The sequence below is a fragment of the Callospermophilus lateralis genome, chromosome 10 (genome assembly GCF_048772815.1).
Source record: "Callospermophilus lateralis isolate mCalLat2 chromosome 10, mCalLat2.hap1, whole genome shotgun sequence".
NCBI classification, from domain to species: Eukaryota; Metazoa; Chordata; class Mammalia; order Rodentia; family Sciuridae; genus Callospermophilus; species Callospermophilus lateralis.
In genome coordinates this window covers 44,308,428-44,329,769 of record NC_135314.1, presented here as the reverse complement: position 1 = coordinate 44,329,769, position 21,342 = coordinate 44,308,428, and the positions used below count along the sequence as shown (strand labels likewise).

The window sequence follows — 21,342 nt, the reverse complement described above, 5'->3', positions numbered from 1 at the left end:
TTCAGGCCCCCAGATCTTCAAACTGTTTATCCTATGTCCTGGTAACAATAGGCAATTGTCAATGTTTGGATGCTGGGAATGGTTGGGAGCTGTGCTGCTTGTGGATTTGAAGATGGACAAGGCTTTGCAGAACCAGTAGGGTGTGAAGAGTTAAAGCACTTAGCAATTAATGAACTGGTTAAATCCTTCCTCTCTTATAGTATAACTGCAACAGATTTTCAATAACTAAGTAGTCCTGAGTGCCCTTTTCTTACTTCTCTTTATGTTCTAAGTCATGACTATGGAGGTAGTCATGAATTAGCATGAATTTCCAACTCTTCCACAAAGAATCAGAGGGAAATTTTTCAAAATTAAACAATTCCTATTACCTTTAAATTGGTATGTTTGTGGGTTGAGATATAATATGTATGACAAGTATGATATAGATTCATAATATTTTCAACAGTGGCCAAACTAAAAACTGGCAGTAAATGCTTTGATCTTTTTTAAAGAAATGATTAACTGAATTTAATTAAATTTTAAATATTTAAATTGAAAAAATTGACTTAACTCAAATAACTTCATTGAAAATGTTGGTATCTATTATACTTTACAGTTTTCTTTGAATGATAATGATATTTGATATTTAAAGTATTTTTGAAGAAATATTTTTTAAAATGTACATAGAAAGTAATATTAACTTGCAATTTTTTACATTGACTTTCATTTACATTTTTCATGAACATATACTAAAATATTAAACATATTGAATGCAATGACAATTTGTCTTATCCTTTAGATCAGCTAAATCTGATAGAACTATCTGTTGTTCTAGAAATATTATTACATATGTGCTGTCAAAAACTTAACCACAGGGAGATTCAAGATGGTAGATAGAGGAAGACTGTGTCCCTACTGTGTGTGGCTCAGGATTTATGCACTTGGGAGTACTGCTTCTCAGTAAGTTGAGATGTTTAGGAAATGATTAAGTGCACATTGTTTGGTCAGAGCATACTAGAGACTACAGGAGAGGAATTATTCCTACAGAATTTGGTGATTTCCTTATTTTAATATATCCAATGGAAAAAAATCACATGTTCAGTATCCAGATGATGAGAAAAATAGAAATCCCCTTCTTTGGTCCACTTCATGATGGCGCGATTGTGAACTGGAAGATTCTACTCATAGTGGTTGGAGTAAGAGTTAGAAATGCAATCCATGCTCTGAAATCTCTGATTTCATTGTGTTGAAACTTCCATGAGGAGAGATCATATATCTCCAAACAATTATCCAGCACCATTCAGAAGCAACCACATTTGAAGATTTTACAGCACAAATTTTTTTTCCAGTTCCCTACCTTCATTTTACACCTGATGCTGAATATTAAATATCAGTTCTATTTATTCAAAAGTTCCTAATCAGATTCTACCCAATGAAGCTCCCACAGCCATGCAGGTAGAGGGAGGTTACCTGCCTCCAATGTCTCCTGGATGAGCAAAATCCGCATGTTCATGAAGCTGCCTTGTTCTTCTGGCTCAGCCAATAAATCCTAATAAATCCAAGAAACCAAACAGTGATCAGCAGTAACCATCTTAACATAAACATAGTGTTAATCCTTCTAGGCCTTCATGTCGGCCATAACATACATGTTTCTTCCTGTACATTTGTTTGAGAAAACACTGGACTTAGACAATATGTTATTTAATCTTTTTAGTTTTTAGATTTGGACTATTTATTCAATTTGTTTTTTTCTCCACACTCCAAGCTGCTATACTTTGAGGAGGTGGAGTTTTATATTTGACACTCTTTACTTTCCTAGATAATTATGACTAAGGAGTTTTACCTTTAGTTTCATGATTAATGTTGAGCCAAAATATAATTGGACAGATAGTCTCACTTTATTTATTGTGCTTCACTGCAGCTTTATGGCTCAATAAATGTTTAATTTTTTAAAAAATATAAAATTAAGTTTAAGCATTTGTAAAGCTAGAGCAAAAGATTATGAATCTGTTAATACCCATATGCGTACAGAGTATTATTACAAAACTAAAATACTTGAACTATCATTTAGCATCTCAAATTCTAAGTGAAGTAATTTTAGCACTAACTTTTTCTTCCCAAGAGAATGTCTTTTTTCTTCACTGTGCAGGTGGTGTCATGACATGTCCAATAACTAGAAAAGTCTTTGTTGAATTTTGATTTCTGTTTAGCTTCCAAATAATTCTCTAATGTTTTGCTTTTTAAGTGGTATCACTGTTAAACTGATGTTTCTGTTTTGAGATTATGGCCTCTTATTAGCTGAAAGATCCTGGTACTCTTTCTTAAGTAATTAAAAAGTGGTGATTGGAGGAAAATACTTTTCTCACCTAACTATATTGTTCAGATCATGTGTATTATTAAAAAAGAAAAGAGAATAAGAGTTTAAGTCTAATATTGCTATCACTGAACTTGCAGGTGCAAGTAGGTAGACATTCTATCCTCCGGAAATATTCTGTAGTAGATAAGCAGCTAGTAATTTGGTTTTGAATAGGCATCTCTTTTTGGGGGGGTGGTATCAGGGATTGAACCACTGAGCCACATCCCCAGTCCTTTTATTTTTTATTTTGAGATGGGGTTGCACTAGGTTGTTCATAACCTTGCTAAATTGCTAGGCTGGCTTTGAACTCCTGTCTCAGCTTTCTGTGCTGATAGGATTATAGGTGTGTACCACTCTATCTGGCCCATGAATCAGCACCTCTTAAGAAAACATAGCATAATGTCAATACCAACTGCATGTGTTGAATATATGAATACATCATACTGGAAAACCATGGAATATAAAATATGTATTATCACTTATGTAGGGTCTACAAATTTGTAGCAGTGAGGGGATTAAAAATGGCCTAATATTTAATAGCACAATTATAATATTCTTATTAAAAAACTAGAAACATGTCTACTGAGTATATGAAATGTAGCTAGTAAACTGAGGACTTTTACTCTTATTTAATTTCAATTTAAAAGTCCATTGGCTATCATATCGGAAAGCACAATTTTAGATCCTTGAAACTAGAACAAGTACATACGATAATAAAAATAAGAAAACATGAGCCCAAATGAGCATTTACTCTTAACAAAAAGGAAAAGAAAGATATAGAAAAGCACAAGAGGCTTTTATGAAAGAAGATTTGATGAGAAAAAGAAATAAAGAGGTGATTTGCCTAATTCCTTAAAATAGAAAGAATGAAAATGAGCAAATTGACTAATGATAAGGTTACATACTGATAAACTTATTGTAACTTGAAAATATTATAAGTTGCAAATGCACTTAACGTACCTAACCTAGTAAACATTGTCGATTAGCAACAAGGAAGACTGTAGAGTATCCCTGTTTACCCTCCTGATCACCTGGCTGAATGAGAGCTATGGTCTGTCCATGTGCCAGCTGGGGGAAAAATCAAGTTCAAAATTCCAAGTAAGGTTTCTACTGAATGCATGTTGTTTTCACACTATGTAAAGCCAAAACATTGTAAGTCAAACCATTATAAATTTGGGGTCATCTGTATATACCAAAGACAAAGCAAATGCTTAATGCTTGAATGTTAGTATGAAATTTTTAAAAATGTAATATTGTTTAACCAAACACAGTAATGTTTTTTTGTAGCACTAATGGATTAATCTTCTCAGGAAATTTAAAAATGGAAAATATTTGAATCTACTAGAATTTCTGTGGAATGCGTTATTGAAAGGCCCAAATATGTAAGACAAACAAGAAATAACAAAATTCATTTTTATTATCCAATTTAACTAGATTCCTCAGGGGCAAAAGTCACATTAAACAACTAACAACTATTGTGCATATCAATGAAGTATACCAAAGAAGAAAACAAGAATGTTAAAATTAATTTTATTGGTTTTACACGTCTTTAAAAAAAAAAAGTACAGGTTTCAATTTAAATGAAAAACTAAAAGAGTATTTTGGGGCTTTGTTCATTTACTTCAGAGATTGCCAAAAGCAAGCCTATAATTGACACTAAAACAAATGATAAAGAAAAAGGTATATAGATTGGAATTTGGTCTAAAATCCAGAAGCACTTTTTGTTATATTAATGGTCATGAATTCCATGTCTTACTGGAAGATGAGCCTCAATTGTGCTAACTAAAATTGCCTACTTTTGGGACACTTCAAAGATTATGTTATGTATTTAGGAGTGCTGCCCAAAGATAGACTCTCTCTCTTTTTTTTTTTTTTTTTGGTACCAAGGACTGAACCCAGGGGTGCTTAAACACCAAGCCACATCCCCAGACCTTCTAAAATGTTTTATTAGAGACAGGATCTCTCTGAGTTGCTCAGGGTCTCACTAAGTTACTGAGGCTGGGTTTGAACTTGCAATCATCCTGCTTCAGCCTTCTGAGTATCTGGGATTACAAGCGTGCACCACCGAGCCTGGCTAGACACTCTTTTAATAATATACATTGCATCTAATCTGAAAAACATTCTTGGACCTATTATGGAGAAAGCTGTTAAAGCCATTAGATTTAATACTGATAAGATACAAGGTACCCTGGAAGAAAAATCAAAACTTGAATATCCTCAAAGAAATATTGAATTGTGATTTTTGGTAGAAAGTAAAATTAATTTTGAATTTACAGTATTCCTCTGAATGAGTGTGAATAGCTGCTTGCTATTAATACTACTAGCAGAATATTACAACCAATAGTTCCAAGTTTGCCTTTTTATACTTTTGAAGGTTTTTTTAAAAACTAACAATTTTTCTGAATTAGAAGACTATGCCAAGTATACAATATAAATGATATTCCAATAAAATGTATGAAAATGAGAGAAAATAAATTATTTGAATGACTATAAGAGAGAAGTTTCATGTATAAATAATCTTCGATCTGTAGACTTTATTTTTAAGCTACTATAGATAAGGATATGGTGTCTGTTAAAGAAAAAATTGAATAAGTTGAGCAACACACTACCATTTTCAGTCTTTTTTTTTAATTACTGCAACATTTTTTTAAAAAAGATGGAAGAAGTTAACACTGGCCACTAGAACTTTAAGAGTCTGTGAAAATGGTAGAAATGTAAGTAATAAGATATATATATATATATATATATATATATATATATATATATATATATATATATATATATGTATATATATATGTATGTATATATATATATTGGGGGATAGTGATACTTTATCCTATGTATCCCATAATAATGTTTGAAAGTGATATGTAAAATTCATGGTTCATTTTAAAATTATGAGTATTTCTAGAATAACTTCATTAACAATTCCAGTTGCTATTCTCTCAAGCAGGTGGATACAGGAGATAAACTGATATTGGGCCTTCCAGGGAAGACCTTGAATTTCTGAGAGCTAGAGAAACAGGACCCCTGGTGAAGACATTGACGTTTTTAAGATGTAATAGTATTTGGGTGTTTTTGTGTCTCATTGTTGACTTTGGTATTTCCAGAGAACACAGACTGCTTATCTCACGTGAGCTGAAAGATGTCTGGGATTTCCAGATGCTGAACTGTTTAACAGGACTAACTGATAGAAGCAAGTGACCCAAAGACTTGGGTGAGACTGGATCTCTGAGAAACATTTGAAAGCAAGACCAGAACTTTGATCTACACGGGTCTCTTAAACATCGACTCTTTGATTTGTAAGCTCTTGTGTATTTGCAAGGGCATTTCAATCCATATATTTATTATCTTCCCCACTCTTCCTTTGCGGGCACAATTTTACATCAGACATTTGAGGTATTAGAAGTTTATCTTTCAAGGGAAATTATACCTAAGTTTAGATGAGTATCTGTATCTCTATCTGTATCTGTACTATCTGGTCAAAAGTGTTCCCGACTTTTCACATACCTAATTTCAAATTCACTAGCAGTGAGAGAAATCTACACTGGACTTGTGTGGGAAAATGAGTATAGAAAAGGAGCCTGTCTAATGTTCAGCTTTTTTGAAAGGACTGCCGGGTGCGATGCATCTTTTGTTAAGGTGTTATTCTTTTAAGTTTCTGATTAACATAAGTTTTAAAAAAATTATACAAAAACATAATACCATGATTATGGAAATAAAAAGCCACCCACAAGCTTACTATCTTTACAAATCATCTATTTTCATTCTTTCCTGTCTTCCCAAAAGGCATATTTTTTTCAGTGTTGGACATGCAGCACAAATAAGAGTTTGCATCCTGATCTTTCCCATAAAGCATCACACAATGCATATTACTAATGTGGTCTCAATATAACACATATTTCAATGACTTCAAAATATTACTTTAGTGGATATAATTTATATCAGCATTCAAAAATAATTATGGGATATTTAAGTTGCCTCTAATTCACTTCTGTTATCAATAATACCTCTTTTCTGTTACCCTTTTCCCTAGTTTTTAATTATTTCCTTAGAATAAACCTCCAACAGTAGAATTATTAGGTCAAAAGAGCTGAAAAGTTGATGAAATGGTTGGTTGTTACCTCTTCTGATTAATTTATTTTAAATCACAGTCTTCTTCCCTTGTTTAAAGCAGACTAACTTAGTGGCTCACTAACTTGCTAATTAACTAGCTTGGTGTTCCAGGTTCCCAGTGCGTCCTATTCACATCCAGCTGGTTCATGGTACCCTTGTCTTTTCTCCTTCCTGGCAATGATCCTCTGGTTTGTAGTTCTTTACACAAATAAGCTGCGGGGATAACTTTTTGCCCTGCAGCTTGATCACTTCAGGGATCCTGTCTCTGGCATCAAGGAATTCCCCATCTGCAGAGCCTCCGTGAGACACAGCCTCAGTGGGTAGGAAAGAGGCGACTGATCGGCCAGGCAAGGGTTAGGCTCCTGGCTATTAGCTCCTTCTTTCTCTTACCAACTGGGTCTCTGCCAAAGCATCTTGGGCTCTGTCCCCAACCTGTCCCACTGGCTCTTACCATAATTCAGGCAACCATGTGAGCATGGGCACAAGCACTTAACCATGCACCCACTCTGCCTGGAACCCATGAGAAACCCATTGGGAACTCAGATGCAATCTCTCCCCTCAAGAACTCTGTAGGCTGAAAGATAAGAAATATATGCTCTAGGAATATGGCTGAGAGTTTATGATTACACGGAAGCTCAGAAGAGAAGGTTATCATCATAGGCCTGGAGCTGGGAATAGAAGGACAGATAGGAATCAGAGAGACAAAGACATTCAAAGGACATTGAGTTTGGAGCATGAACATGTTCGCCATTCGGTTGATAAGCATCTACCACTCTCCAGGCTCTGGGCTGGGTACTTCGCACCCACAGATGGGTGGATAGATCCCAGGCCTTCAGGAGATCACATCCCCGTGGAAGAGACATGCAGGAGATGGTCACAATACAGGGAAATGTGTGCCATCACAGAGGAACTCCCAAAACACTGTTAATGCCATACTCAGATTTGTCCTGAAAAGATGAAAGGTGGGACAAAAAAGAAATCTTCTTTCTGGACCTCGAAGGAGTTGGAGTATTGTATGATGATCACACAAACAAAATGTGAGGGTCCAGCTGTGGAGGGGAAAGGGCCTCTCCACCTTTACTCTGAAGACCTAATTCCAGCTGTGTGATTGTGATCAGGTTCTTCCAAGTCTCTGGACCTCAGTTTTATCATAGGTAAAGTGGGGATCATAATAATTCTCCAACTTTTGGTAGCCCAAAAGAGAAGGAGGTGATAAAGGCCCAAGTTCAAGAGTTACATTATTCTTGTTGTATATGAAAGCATTTTGAAAACCCTCCAGTCTGGCATAGAAGAGTGATTATTGGCATGATGGTTTGATCATAGCCGCAATTACCTGCCTCCATTCTCCAGGCTCATACCACAAAGGGGGATGGCTATAAATAAGAAGGATGCAACCTACCACCCACCACATCTGCTTTCTTTCACAGTCCTAAGTCCTCCTGAATTTGGTTATTAGCTTATTTTCTCTTTCAGGAAATTAAAACGTGTAGCATACACTATCTCTAAGGAATTTTAGAGGGGACGGCAAGTTGGCCACACGGCCAGGGATCACCTATGTGTAACTTCACAGGACATGGATTCTATCATTTCTCACAAGAAACTGTGGCAATAGCCAGAGATGACCAAGGTGCCAGATGAACCAAGGAGAGAGGGTAACTCAGAGGTGATGACCTTTGTCCCTTAACTGACACCTCTGAGCTTGGTGGCTTCCATAGAGGTAGACACTTCTGTCTGCATATTGCTTTAAAGGGATTAAAGGATCTGCATTCTGGAAGCCTCCTTCCTGGTTCTGCCCCAGGCTCTGAGCTCATGCCCCATTCATTCCATTGTAATGAGATGAACTCACATTCCTCGGGAATTTACTCTATGCCAGGAATTAAAATCTACCTTTTTTACACTGCCACACAGCTATGCTGATTATCCCTACTTTACAGAGGAGGAAACTTAGGCAGAAAGTCAGTCATTCACAGCTAACAATTTGCTGGGATTTTAGAACTGAGTCAAACAGGCTAACTCCAGAGCCCATACCTGTGACCATTCTGGAATTTTACCTCCTTCAAACAGGTAAGCCTGGAATTCCCACATCACAAGACAAACCTAATGGCCTCAAATCACGAGTCAAAGCCAGAGGCTGTTCTTAGAATTGGCTTCTCATACAGCGAGAGACCTGGAGGAGAGGAAAACAGTGGTGGAAAGTTTTCCCAGCATACAGGCAGTCAATGTGTCCTGCAGAAATTCTTGCAGGTGGCTTGAGGAAGTTGGAAGTTGATCTTGGTGGGGGAAGAAAGAACCTGGTGATGGAAGAGCCAAGCTTTTAAACAATCTCTTCCAGACTCCATCTTCCCGAATTGTTTGTGCATTGCCTTTTGTTTTTCTAGAAAATATATGAAGTTTCTCACCCCAACAGCGGCTCTGAGCATAACCTTGCATTTCCCATGGCCTCATTCAGCAGCTTCTGCACTTGTCTCTGTGGAACTCCAATGGGAAGAACAACCCAATAGACTGATAGTATGTGTGTAAGCACATGTGTAAAAACCACACCACTAGTGCTGTGCACGTTGTAAAAAGTAAGTCAAACTAGAAAATAAGAAGAGATTAAGATGAGATAAAGAGAACTTTGAAATGGATGCTACTCTGAAGGACGTTACACTCTCTATCACCTCAAGGTATAATCAGTACTGTAGGCGGGAGTCATCATTAATAATAGCACATGAAAACCTATATTTCCAAGCATTTCTCCTGATATTTTTTATTTACTTATTTATATTTTTGGCCCACTGTTTGCTATATAGATTATGTCATGAAATTGGTTCTAACCCCCAAAATGTATCTCAAAGAAAGTCATTTAGAGGAGGCAGGCTCTACCATGTATTTGTTTTTCCCTTGGGTTTATTGTATTATTCTCCATCCACAGGTTTGTTGCAGAAATCTTTTTACAACTCTGATCCATTTTGTGAGGGTTCATTTGGTTCAGTCTAGATAAGGAATCCATAAATCCATAGATAGATGAGAATGTTAATGTGTGTAGCCCTGGGCCCTCCAGAGCACAGCACTTCCCCCCTTTCCTCAGAATAGCCTTACTTGGAGATGTTATAAGAAACCATTGGACACAAGGATCCGAAGAGGGTCCCATAATCAGTGCTATAAGAAATAACGGTAATTTTCAATTTTTTCTTTTTTAAAATGGATGTCAGTATCATTGAAAATTCAGTATGACTTGCATAGCCATCCAGGAACATGCATTGTTCTTTGGAAACCCTGATCTACCAGGATCAGAATCCTTAGCCTTCTAAGACCAGTGACCTAATTCTTTAACCATACCTTCAACAGACTCCAGCCCCACCCCATTCCTGTGATCACCCACACATGCTACTGTATAAACACACAGGGCTAGTCATCTTTCTCTGAACACTTTCTTCCCCTGGGACTTTGCTCAGATTGCTCCTCTGCTCTTCATTGCACCTTTCTCAGTTTTATAGTCATCCATTGAGGCTTTACTTGTGTCATCACCTCCTGTGTGGAATAACAGCAATCCCAACCAATGTACACTGGTTGCTCACTGCACCCTGGGCATGTATCATCTCATTATCTCTTGAAAATCCTACGAGGTAGGGAGGATTCTGAGAAAACTGTCAGTGACAGCAATGTCTGGAGCCGCACAGCTAGGAGATGGGGAGCCAGAAACCAAACCCAACTGGAGTACGAAATCTCACACTCTATCCCTGTGTGTGTGCTTTCATTTAATTTTACTTATTTGAATAGGTAAAACCTCACTAATACTCTCTTATTCTCCTTACTAGTAGGGAGATGGAATTAATTACTCTTTCCTTGAGTTTCCACATCTACTTGTATGTTAGTATCAGGTAGTATTTACTTGGCTCTGCTATGTATTGTTATCTTTGGGCACATGTCTCAACTATCTTCACATCTTCAACTATATAGTGGGAAATCTTTTAGACAAAACAACAGCAAAAACAAAACAAAAAAAACCATATTAGATTCCTTACAGCATATAGTAGAAACAGTAAATGTGGTGAATAAATGAATGAATGGATAGTTGGAAGAACTGATGGATGGGGAAAAATAAAGATCTAGGTTGGGTATAGTTTTCTTTAGATATTTTCCTGGTGACCTGAGGTGCTTATTACAAAGGCAAGTAGGTGTATATCTGTAATAGATTATAAAGATTTCAAACCAAATTGGCAGTTTCACCTAACAATATTTATAAAAGCACTTAAGACTTGTCTCCCTCTTTAATCTGTAATGACTAGTTGATAGAGACTCAGAATTATATTTATGTAATCTAACATCCCCAGGTACTGAATGTACCAAAAGTTATTTCCCTACTTCCTTACAAATTAGCACTTGATACCTTGGATAACTTAAGTATTTCGGGGCAGACTATTCTGATGTTGACAATAATTAATGTAGTCAGCAGAAGAAACTTTGGCTCATTTGATATTGAAAATAACACATACACACACACTCCACAATTTAGGAATTTTTTCTTCCTCTATGTTACTGATTCAGAATCTGAGACTTACAGAGGTGAAGTGAATTGGTCAATAATCACAAATCCAAGAAATGAGAGTCCTTATCCAAACATAGGTTTTAGACTCAAATCCCTTGATCTTTCCCCTCCCTCTGTTGCTCAAACATAAAATGAATCCCAGAATATTGGATATTTGAGCTATCAAAAATTTACCACGGGCATAGCAGAAAATCTTTTGTGTTTTTGAAATGCTGTTCTGTTTAAATCTGCAGCCTTGAGCATTGCTTACGGCAGGGGAGAGACTGGCGGGCTCGTAATCCCTAGAGGACTAAACAGAAGCCCAGTCCATCTGTGATAAATATCCCTTCCAAGGGCCACAGGTGTGCACGACAGAGCAAGCATCTTTCTTTTCCGCCTCAGTGCTGAAACCATCATAGAAGCATTCCGTCCTCTGTTCAGATACTCTTTTCTTCCTTTAAATTTTTTTTTTTTTTCTGGTTAACATTTGATTGTGTTCTTTTGCGGAGGTATAATAACCAGCACTGTAACGATAAGCCAGATAGTGAAACAGACAGGCTGGTGAGTACCCACTAGAAACAGGGATATGGGGATGTACATGGCCTCATTCCCAGTTCTAAGAAGGACCGGAAGAGACAACGTCAGATTACTTTTTTCTCACCTTCACTGGACAAGGCATGCACACCAGGTCAAAAAGCAATCATAGGCTCCCTGAAAAGAAAGGTCAGTGAGGCCACCTTCAATCTACTGATAGAAATGTGGATGGAAAGTGGATTTACTCTGAGGAATCCCTTAAAGGATAGGAATAGTAAAGAGCAGTGAAACTTAAAAGCAACTAGTTTCCCATTCATTGTAGGGCAGCCCTTCCTGACAGAGATGTGCAACAAAGGAAAGAGCCACCTTCTGGAATAGTGAGCTCGCTGTCATTAGAAGGATTCAAGCCAGGCCGCCTCGCTCTGACAGTGGCATAGAGGGCATATATTAAGAGAGTAGATGGTTTGGCACAATAACTGCTAAAACCCCTTCTAGCAAAGGCATTTTGTGTTTCTCCAAATATTCCACACATGAATGCCTTAGGGGATGAGTTTAGGCAAAGCTCATCTGTTCCATAATACTTGGCCACAGTACAATGCTTGCTGCCTGGTCACAAAGCATTTTACAGACAGCTGTTACCACCCCTATTTCAGAAGTGTGGTGGAAAGGGAATTTAGAGACAGGTGAGGGACTGCCACCATACAGGCAGGTGGGAAGAGGTCCCTGGCTCCAGAGCTTCCCTGTACCTGAGCCCACACGGTTCTCCACTACATCTCAACTCAGCAAATTCCAACCACGTGCCACAATCCCTTTCCCCTGGGAAGCCCCCTGCCCCTGAAATGCCTTAGGAGTTTTTTCTTCTAGGTTATAAAGTCATGCAGTCCCAGTGTTTGAACAGTCTGAAAGGTCATAGAGTCAAGCTCTCTGGAATCCACAGGAAAGCAATGCTTCCCACTGACTCCAACTGAGATCTAGCAAATGGAATAAGCCACGTGGAATCTTAAGGAATTCTGTCTGGGCTCAGGGATAAATAGAGCAAAAGTCACAGCCAAATCTTTTGCCACATTGTCCAGAGGAAACACAGTCAGTCTTTATGGAGAAAAAGCACTGGGTTCCAGGAGTGGGAAATTGTTTGTTGAAGTTGCAAAGATGTGGAGTGATAAGGAATCATGATGACACCATGGGACTGATCTTTGTCTTGGAAGAACTTTGCACTTCACAGATGAAAAGGTGGGTGGGTGGGTGGAGGGATCCAGGAGCAAACAATGAACTGAGAATCAAGAAACCTGGGCCACACTGAGCTGCTATTTGACCTTGGGAGAGTCTGAACTCTTCCAAACTCAATTTCCTCAAAAGGATAACAATTTGTGGCCAGGATTGATTGAGGGATCAGATGAGATCATGGATAAAAGCACTTGTAACTGGCAAGATTAGACAAAAGAGAATTTCTAATGTGATCAACCCTGCCTTTTGCACTTTTTCAATGTTCCCGGGCAAGAGAAAGGGGTCAAGATTATTATTTCCTACTTGCAGATGTGAAGAGACCTGGTCCTGTTTCACAGTACCTGGACCCACAGGAGAAACACCAATGCCTGCCTACAGCATGGTACTTCCTCTCCTTTGGAGAATGACATCATTACATAACTGACTTGGGTGGGGTGCCCCAGACCTTGGAGATTTCCTTCTGCCTGGCTGTGTGGCATTAGGAAGATGGGCACTTTCACATTGACTTGAGGGCCACAGCCCTTAACTCTCTTGTCTCCACTCCACCCTCTGCTATTGATATGATCTCTGCCACCTCAGGCCAGGGAAGGAATATCTGCCCTCTCTCTTGTTCTGTGCCCTTGAAGAATCCCTTCGCCATCATCTGTCACATATAACAATCTCCAAATCATTCTAACTTCTGCTTCTCCAACAATGTGGCCTCTGCTGTGAGGTTTTCTAACCACGGGTTTCCCCAACATCCCCATCCCCTCCCCGCCGGCTTCCCCTCATTCTCCTCTTCTTCTCTACAAAATGAAATGAGAAAGGCAGTCAAGTGACTCACCGGTCCACACAGACAGGGCGGGAGAGGCAGACAGAGCGAGTGTGTGGGTCCAGATGAATATTTCCGCAGGCCTCTTGACTGCTTCACACGATCTGCTGAGCTTCATGAAAGGGAGGATATAAAAATCTGAGTGGTGCCATATTGTCTCCAAAAGCAGCCAGCGTGAAAATGAAGTGTGACTGCCGCCTTCCCAAAACACAGGGCCGCTCCCGCCTCGTACCCTCAAATGTGGCGCAGGCCAACTTGTCTGGAGTAAGGAGGCCCACGCTGTCTGCACCCTGGGGCCTCAGCCACCCTCCTTGCCAGGGCTCTCTGGGCTTCAGGATCACCCTTTCTGAGGACTCTGGGCCCCATGCTGCCTCAGGCCCCTGAATAGATACACAGCGGTGTCTGCTGGGGTCTCTAGCGTGATGCCAATACAAGATGCTTTCTTGGGGGGATCAGCCCCAGCAGCATGGGCCTAGGCAAGGCCCAACTCCAAACTCTATGGCCACCTTGAGGTATTAGAGACCAGAGCTTCATACTGAGCAGACTGTGCAAGAGGAGGCAGTCAGAGTGGGTGGGCCCCTGTCCCTCTGCCAACAGAGGAGCTCTTCTGGATTCTACTTTGTACACTGGGCATCTGCCTAAGAATTCACTGGAAAAAAGAAAAAGAAAAGAAAAGAAAAATCAAGTCCACTGAGATTACCAACAAAAATGGAAACAACTTTGTAAGCCCCAGGGATGAAGTCCTTTGGTTCTTAAACTTGAACACGCCTCAGAATTTCCTGGAGGGCCAGATACAACACAGAGGGCAGACCTGTCCCCAGAGTGGCTGAGTCAGTATGTCCTAAGGAGCCGTCATGGTCCTCCATTGTTGCTCTTCTGAAGATCAACTTTAAGAATCACTGGACTAGCCTCAACTTTCCCTTTCAGAGGCCAGAACAGCTGACTTTTTAAGATGCCTCAGCAAACCAAGGTGAATTGCAACAGGAGACCGTTTTTTTGACAGCCCTCCCGCCTGGAATAGTGAGCTTGCTGTCATTAGAAGGATTCAAGCCAGGCCGACCCTCCCACCCACCCCCATTTTGTCTACAGCTTGCTTATAATGCCCTGCCTGCTCCAGTGCAACAGGGCCCTGGACAGAGAAAGCTGCTATGCCTGGGCTCTCTGATGACCTCATTCTGTGATAAAGAGAGTATTCCTTACTCAGAGCCCATGGGTGGCCAGCCTGTGTGTCTGCCATTTTGAAAAGTGACATCTTACCTGTAGGTTTTAGGATGCTTCCCCCAAACTTGACTCCTCTAAGGCCTTCATTTCTTATTGTGTCTTCCCCAATCTCACTCCTTTATTCTTTGATCCAACACTTCCCAGATGAGGCCTTCTAGGTGCTGGGTGCTGTCCTAGATCCTGAGAAAGACACACAGACCTGTGAGAAACAGGCTTCTCCCAACCTTCTGGGATTTCACGTCTGGGCAGGAAAAATGAGCCTAATCAAGGGACTCCATGGTAAAGAGGAAAAGAGGGAGGCCCTCAGGTGTGTGAGGACAAGAAAGGGGAGTCTCCTCAGGGGGGCAGCAAGATGTCCACAGAGCAGGGGTATGGTGGAACTGTCAGCATGCGGAATGGGTGATTCAGTCATGAGAAGCACTATTGAAGACACCGGTAACTGTACACCCATTGCTTCGCACCCTTCTTTTTTCCTCACAAGCATCCCTGCGGGCAGAGCCATTATCAAAACCTTGTTTATAGAGAATTCAACTGGCTCAAGGCCACACATAGCTACTCCAACTCAAGTTTTCTGACCCCAGAACACGATTCTGACCTTTTATTCCATTTAATTGTTCTCAGCCAAGGATGGTCAGTTAGCCCTTGTCGGGAGGCAGTGGAGATGGGTTTACTGGAGCACTGGTAGGTGTGGAGTGGAGCTGAGAGGTTGGGGCTGTTTGTTGAGAGGCTTGAGTGTCAGGGTGAATTGTTGGAATCTAACTTGGGAGCTGCTGGGGAGCCAGTGGAGGATTTCAAACAGAAAAATGACACAAGGCACAGCTGTGTTTTAGGAAAATTCCTCTGACAACAGTGGGCACATTGGATGGAAAAGGGGCATTGGTGGCCAGGAGGCCACAGTGGAGGCGACTGCAGAATTTCGAGAGAAGCAAGGGCCTGGGTTAGGACTGGGTGGCACACCTGGGAGGAGACTCAAGACAGACGATCTTCTCTCCACTCTGACTGAGAACACTATTCGACCACTGACCATGCACCTGACCTCATTTGGTCCTCACAATAGCTTCTACATCAGATCTCCCCACCCCCGTCCTCCTTCTTGACTGTCTTTGTCCCTGCTGATGGGTCCCCAAGACTGGTAGTTTTCCTGTTTAGGATCAGGGCCCCAAACTTCCTCAAATCCATAGGAATCATGGGCTAAAAAAAAAACTCAGGATCAAGGACTCATGCATGACCAGGTCAGAACCATTTGTTCTCCCCATTTTCCAGTTGAGGAAGCGGAGGCCTGGAGACTATCAGTAACTGGCTCCATGTAGGAGCTGACGGTGCCTTCCCCAATGGTGGTAGGTCCTTCCTCTGCTGACATGATGCTCCTGTGCTCTTGCCTTCTGGGGCCAGACTGGAGGCCCTGCAGCTGTGGTGGGTGCCAGATGGCATCTCAGTCACCAGGCTGGAGGGCGCCTGAGGACCTTGCGGTCAGCCCTACTGGCAGTATCACCTTCCCTCGCTGGCACTGTGGGTATTGGGCACAGAGGGACTGAGTGAAGGGAACACGTGCTGCGGAGAGGGCAGGAATGAGGCTGACTCACGCTCTTTGTGGTGTGGGTTGCAGCTGTTCCGGGGGCATCCCAGCTACATGAGGCAGCTGCCATCTTCATGGTGTCAGAGAGCCACTCTTAGCCCAGGAGCTGTGCTGTCAAACTGTGGCACTGCACAGAGGCAACCCAACCATTGGTTATTGAACCTCAGCTCTACCCCACCTCTATCCCAGTCCTGCGCTTGCTTCTTCTACCTGTGTTATCTTGGGCAGGATGGCACTGATCCTGATGAACCTTACTTTCCTCATCTGTTCGTGGGCTTATTGACCTTTGCCCTCCCTATCTTAGAAATGTAGGGAGTGACCAGGAAAAAAAAGAAAGTCTTTGCAACCTAAGAGATTCCATGCATTTCATTACTCTTATGCTTACTGATGTTAACATTAACATCATTAAACATTCTCCAAGGAAAAATGGTGGCAAAAATGTTGTAAGGGTGTATTTGGACTCTTCGTGGGGTTTTTACAAGCATCCTGTGAGTTTAAAACTACTTCATTTTTTTTTATTAAAGTTATATTCTCTTTAATTACATTCTCTTTCATTCAGACAGCTTCACCATGAGGCAGGCATACTTCAGGCAACAAGAGAGGATGATCTCTGCCCTTGTAGAGCTTCATCCTAGCAGACAGAGACAGATATTCATCTGCATGATAAATATAAAAAATATCTGTTGTGCTAAGAGGTGTTAAGTCCTGTGGGGAAGAAAAGGAAAGCAGCTTAAGGAGAGCAGAGCGGGAGTGGGAGAGGGACGCACAAGCTGATTAGAAATAGCCTGGTCCAGGCAAGCCTCAGGGTGAAGGTGAGATCTCCAGGGAACCTGAGGGAGGAAAGAGAGTTATGGCAGCAGATATCTATGGGAAGCACATGTGCGTGTTGGGGGTGGAGCAAAGGTCAGGAGCTTGTTGAAGAACAGGAGGCGAGCCTGGCTGCCCCAGCACAATTAGGAGGTCCTGGGGCAACGGAGAATGGTGAGAAGTAAGATCAGAGAGGCAATATAGAGCCAGTCCTCTAAGGCTTTGGAGTCTATTTTGAGAACTTCCAAGTGAATGGGGTACCAGGGAAGGCATTAGAGCAAAGGAGTGGCACCATCCAATGCACATTGTAAGAGGTTTACTTCTATGGCTACACTGGGTCTAAGGGACGTAGGGTAAAGCAGGGGAAGCAGGTAGGGGCTATGGTAATATTGCAGGGAGAGATGCTGGCAGTTTGAATAAGAAAGAAGCTGAAGATAGTTAAAAGGTGATTGTACTAAGGTAAAACCAACATGATTTCTTTGATCTAAAGTCCATCCCCAAGGCCATTTCCAGGCCTAAAACTCTTTGTTTGCATGCACTTGAATCTCATCATCATCTCCTCAAATCTCTCTGCCCAGCTGTGGTAAGAATAAGAGAAACACCATGTTAACTCTGCCTTTTTAGATCTAAATTCTCTTGAGCATCTTGTTTCTCTACAGAGATATTAAGCCAACTTGGAAGCTATGATTCCACTTCCGTGGCCCAAGGTTTCTGGGGTGATATTGACTTGATCCTATTCTGTGCCCAAGTAGAAATATGGCATACAAGGAAAGGCTATTTTACCCTCAATTAGGAAAACAGACAAGATTGGGGACAATGGAAGGGCAGAATTGTCAACAAAAGGAAAGTTTGAAGAAACAGCTGCACAAGCAAGAGCAAGTGGCTGACCCTGCTGTGAACAAACTCCACCTTCGACAGTCGTCCTGATTGATAAGTATATGATCTGTCACTGAGACACTATTATTTGCTACCTGGTCTCTTGGATCCTGAATTCCTCTTCAACCTACCCTCTACATTACCACCAGACACAGGGTCTCCATGAATAGGAAAGACAGTATTCTCTGCCCTGGCACTCTCTAAAGTAGTGCCTTAGCCAAGCACAGGGGCACACACTTATAATCCAGCTACTTGGGAGGCTGAGGCAGGAGGATTGCAAGTTCAAAGTGAGCCTGGGAAACTTAGCAAAACCCTGTCTTGAAATAAAAATAAAAAGAATTGGGGATGTAGCTCAGTGGTATAACATCCTGGGTTAGATCCCCAGTACCAAAAAAGTAAAAGAAACAGGCGGGATGGGAAGAGAAGGGAAGGGGATGGGGAAGGGAAGGGGAAGGGAAGGGGGAGGGGAGGGAGGGGGAGGGGGGGGATGAAGACCTGCCCTGGACCACAAGGACCTGGGCCAGGCTCCAGTTTTAGGCAAGATTCCCTACTTTAGAAAGCCAGCCCCTGTGCTCCCACATCCCGCAGTCTGTGGAGGAGGCTCTAGCTGGGGCAGGGGCTGGATGCAGTTAGGGGAGCTGCGGTCCTTTGACCTCAATTCCACCTCAGCAGTATCCGTGCAATGCAGCCTTCAACACTTCCTGCCCTAATTGTTGTGCAGTGTCACCATCGGCTGTTAAACAGCTGCCACCTGCCACCCCAGACCTGGATGCCGGCCAAGGGTAGGTAAAAATATTCCTTCCTTCATATAAATTGTGGGAAGACTCTTCTGGAAGAAACATGCTCAGGAAATGTGCAGTGTCACTGGGGCCCAGGCAGTGGTTCTGGTCTGTGCTCCTCCATTGTGATAACTGGTCACCCAGGTGGCTCTTCTCCTTGTCCCCTTCAGTGCCACTTTTTTCCCCCATTTCAGCAGAGGGGACCTCAGAAGTCATGCCTTTTTAATAAGCAATGGAACCTTCTCTCCGCCTCCTGAAATAAACCTGATCTAGATCTCCAATATTTTAAGTACCTTTGGTGACAAAATTGATAGTTTACTTGTTCTTCTACCACCCTCAGTGGTTTGGAGGCCAAGCCACCAACCCACAATCCTCGAACCTGTTCGAACCTTTTCATTTCGCAAATGACGCACCTCAGGACCTACAGTCTTATCACAACTCCCTCGGCGAATCAAAAGCAGAGGTTGTCCAAATTCCCCCTTTGATAAGGACACATATTGAATTACAACCCACCTTAATGATCTCATTTTAACTTGAGTAGCTCTTTATAAACTCTGCCTCTAGTAAAGGTATTTTCTGATCTACAGGGGTTTAGAATTTTAACGTGCAACTTTTGATGGGACACCATTCAATGCATGGCATACAGGCAAGACAAAAACAAACCTGAATGTCAGAGGACCCTGGTTTCCTGATGCTCAGAGCAGTGGTTTGCAGAATTCAGGCATGTCAGTAGCTTTGAAATCTGTCATGATGGGAAATTGACAAATACTACAAAACAGGGTTTTCCTCTCCATCTCCTCAAGGAGAGCTGAGGATTAAACATTTACGGATATAGCAGTGGATTGGGGATCTGAAATAGAACTTCCTGTGGAATTGGATCTTTGCTTCTTAAGATTTTTAAAGACTTTCAGGGAATAGGGAGCTGGGGATGTAGCTCAGTGGTAAAGTGCTTGCCTGGCATGCATGAGACCCTAGGTTCAATACTCAGGACCAAAAAGGAAAAAAAAAAAAAAAAAAAAAAAAAAAAAACACATTCAGGGAATAGTATGAGAAATCACTCAAAAATCCCTTTGGGATGGTCTCATCAGGAATGATAGACTTTAATGCCCGAAACACCATCTGACAAGGCAAATGGGCCAAGCAGCTGAACTGAAGAAACTAGAGAATGGTGAGGAAAGTGAGAAGAGGCTCTGGGGTCCTGGTTTGGCAGGGCTGACATAAAGTAGCACAGACTAAGTAATTTAAACAACAGAAGTTGTCATCTCATGGGGCTGGGTGCTACAAGTCCAAAATCTAGGTGCTGGCATGCTTGGTTCCTTCTGGGGGCTGTGATGGGAGAATGTGCCACAGGTCTCATTTCCTCAAATCATGTGGATTTTCATTTCCCATCTCCAGGTTTGTGTGGTATTTTCCCTGTAGGCACGTCTGTTACTGTGTCCAAATTCCCCCTTTGATAAGGACACGGGTTATATTGAATTACAACCCACCTTAATGATCTCATTTTAACTTGAGTAGCTCTCTATAGACTCCACCTCTAGTTAAGGTCGTTTTTCTGATCTACAGGGGTTTAGGACTTCAACCGGCAACTTTTGATGGGAAGCCATTCTATGCATGGCAAACAGGCAAGACCAAAACACACCTGAGTATCAGATCTGGCTGGCTCACTGCCCTAATTCTTCTCCATTTGCCTAACTTTGCGTGTGTGAAAACTTAAACTTTAGGAGGGAAGCTAGTGGCTTTCCAAGGTCATGGGTAGAGAAAGGTGGAGGCGATCCTTTTGTACCAGACTGGGGGCCTGTTCCAGTTACTTGTCTCCTCTGGTTTATGGGACTGTTTCTCCTATTTGTGTGTTACCTCAATACCTTAGAAGAGTCTTTCAGCAGCCAGAGGGCCAGAATATATCTGGTGCTGGTCTCCAAACTCCCTTGAGCTTGCGTTCTGGGTGAGACCACGTAGATGATGTTCAGAAAGCCCAGAATGAGTTGCATCTTCCTCACTGATCTGTCCCCAGCAGAAGCTTTGGCTGCTCCTGAGCTCCATGTTAATTGCTGCACTCTGTACCATAGATTTTTTTAGGCGTTTGTTTTTTCAGTAACACTCTCTGACTATATACCAGCAAAGGAGAAAAAAGATCCATTTCAGGACTCCAGGACACTCCCCACTCTGGTTGATAGTAACCGAGAGAATAATCAGGTTATTTGTATCAACTCGGAGACCTATAGGATCTAACATCTACTAGCAGTGTGTGCACTTACTAATTCTGATCAGCCTCATACTCTTATCTGAAAATTGGGACTAATAATACTTAGCTCACAGAATAACTAATTCATTTGTTCATTCAACCAACATTGTGAGGGACATTCAATATGCTAGGAATGGCCTGTGCACTGGGTTTATAATAGTGAAAAAAGTGAGATGATCACTTCCCAGGACCTTCAATGAGGAAGACAGACCTCTGTGACAACACATGATAGGGAAATGCTGGCTTCCTGGGAAACAGGAAAAGGAAAACCTGGGCAAACTTGGGCCCAGGTAGAATTCTGAAGGGAATGA

The 21,342-nt window shown here is 41.6% G+C and overlaps 1 long non-coding RNA gene across 9 annotated transcripts in view; it reads right to left on the bottom strand.

Moving 5' to 3' along the window:
• Positions 1-21,342, bottom strand: part of LOC143408268 (uncharacterized) — a 222,394-nt gene that overhangs the window by 125,356 nt on the left and 75,696 nt on the right. For 2 of the 9 annotated variants that reach the window (XR_013092461.2, XR_013092460.2), the window contains 3 exons: positions 14,788-14,931; positions 13,543-14,179; positions 1,100-1,528 (listed from right to left, as the gene is read on the bottom strand). This is a non-coding gene — a long non-coding RNA (uncharacterized LOC143408268). Of the gene's footprint in view, positions 1-1,099; positions 1,529-11,095; positions 11,486-11,622; positions 11,673-13,542; positions 14,180-14,787; positions 14,932-21,342 lie in introns of those variants that run through there. The other 7 variants (XR_013155604.1, XR_013155603.1, XR_013155605.1 and 4 more) reach the window with 7 other exon arrangements.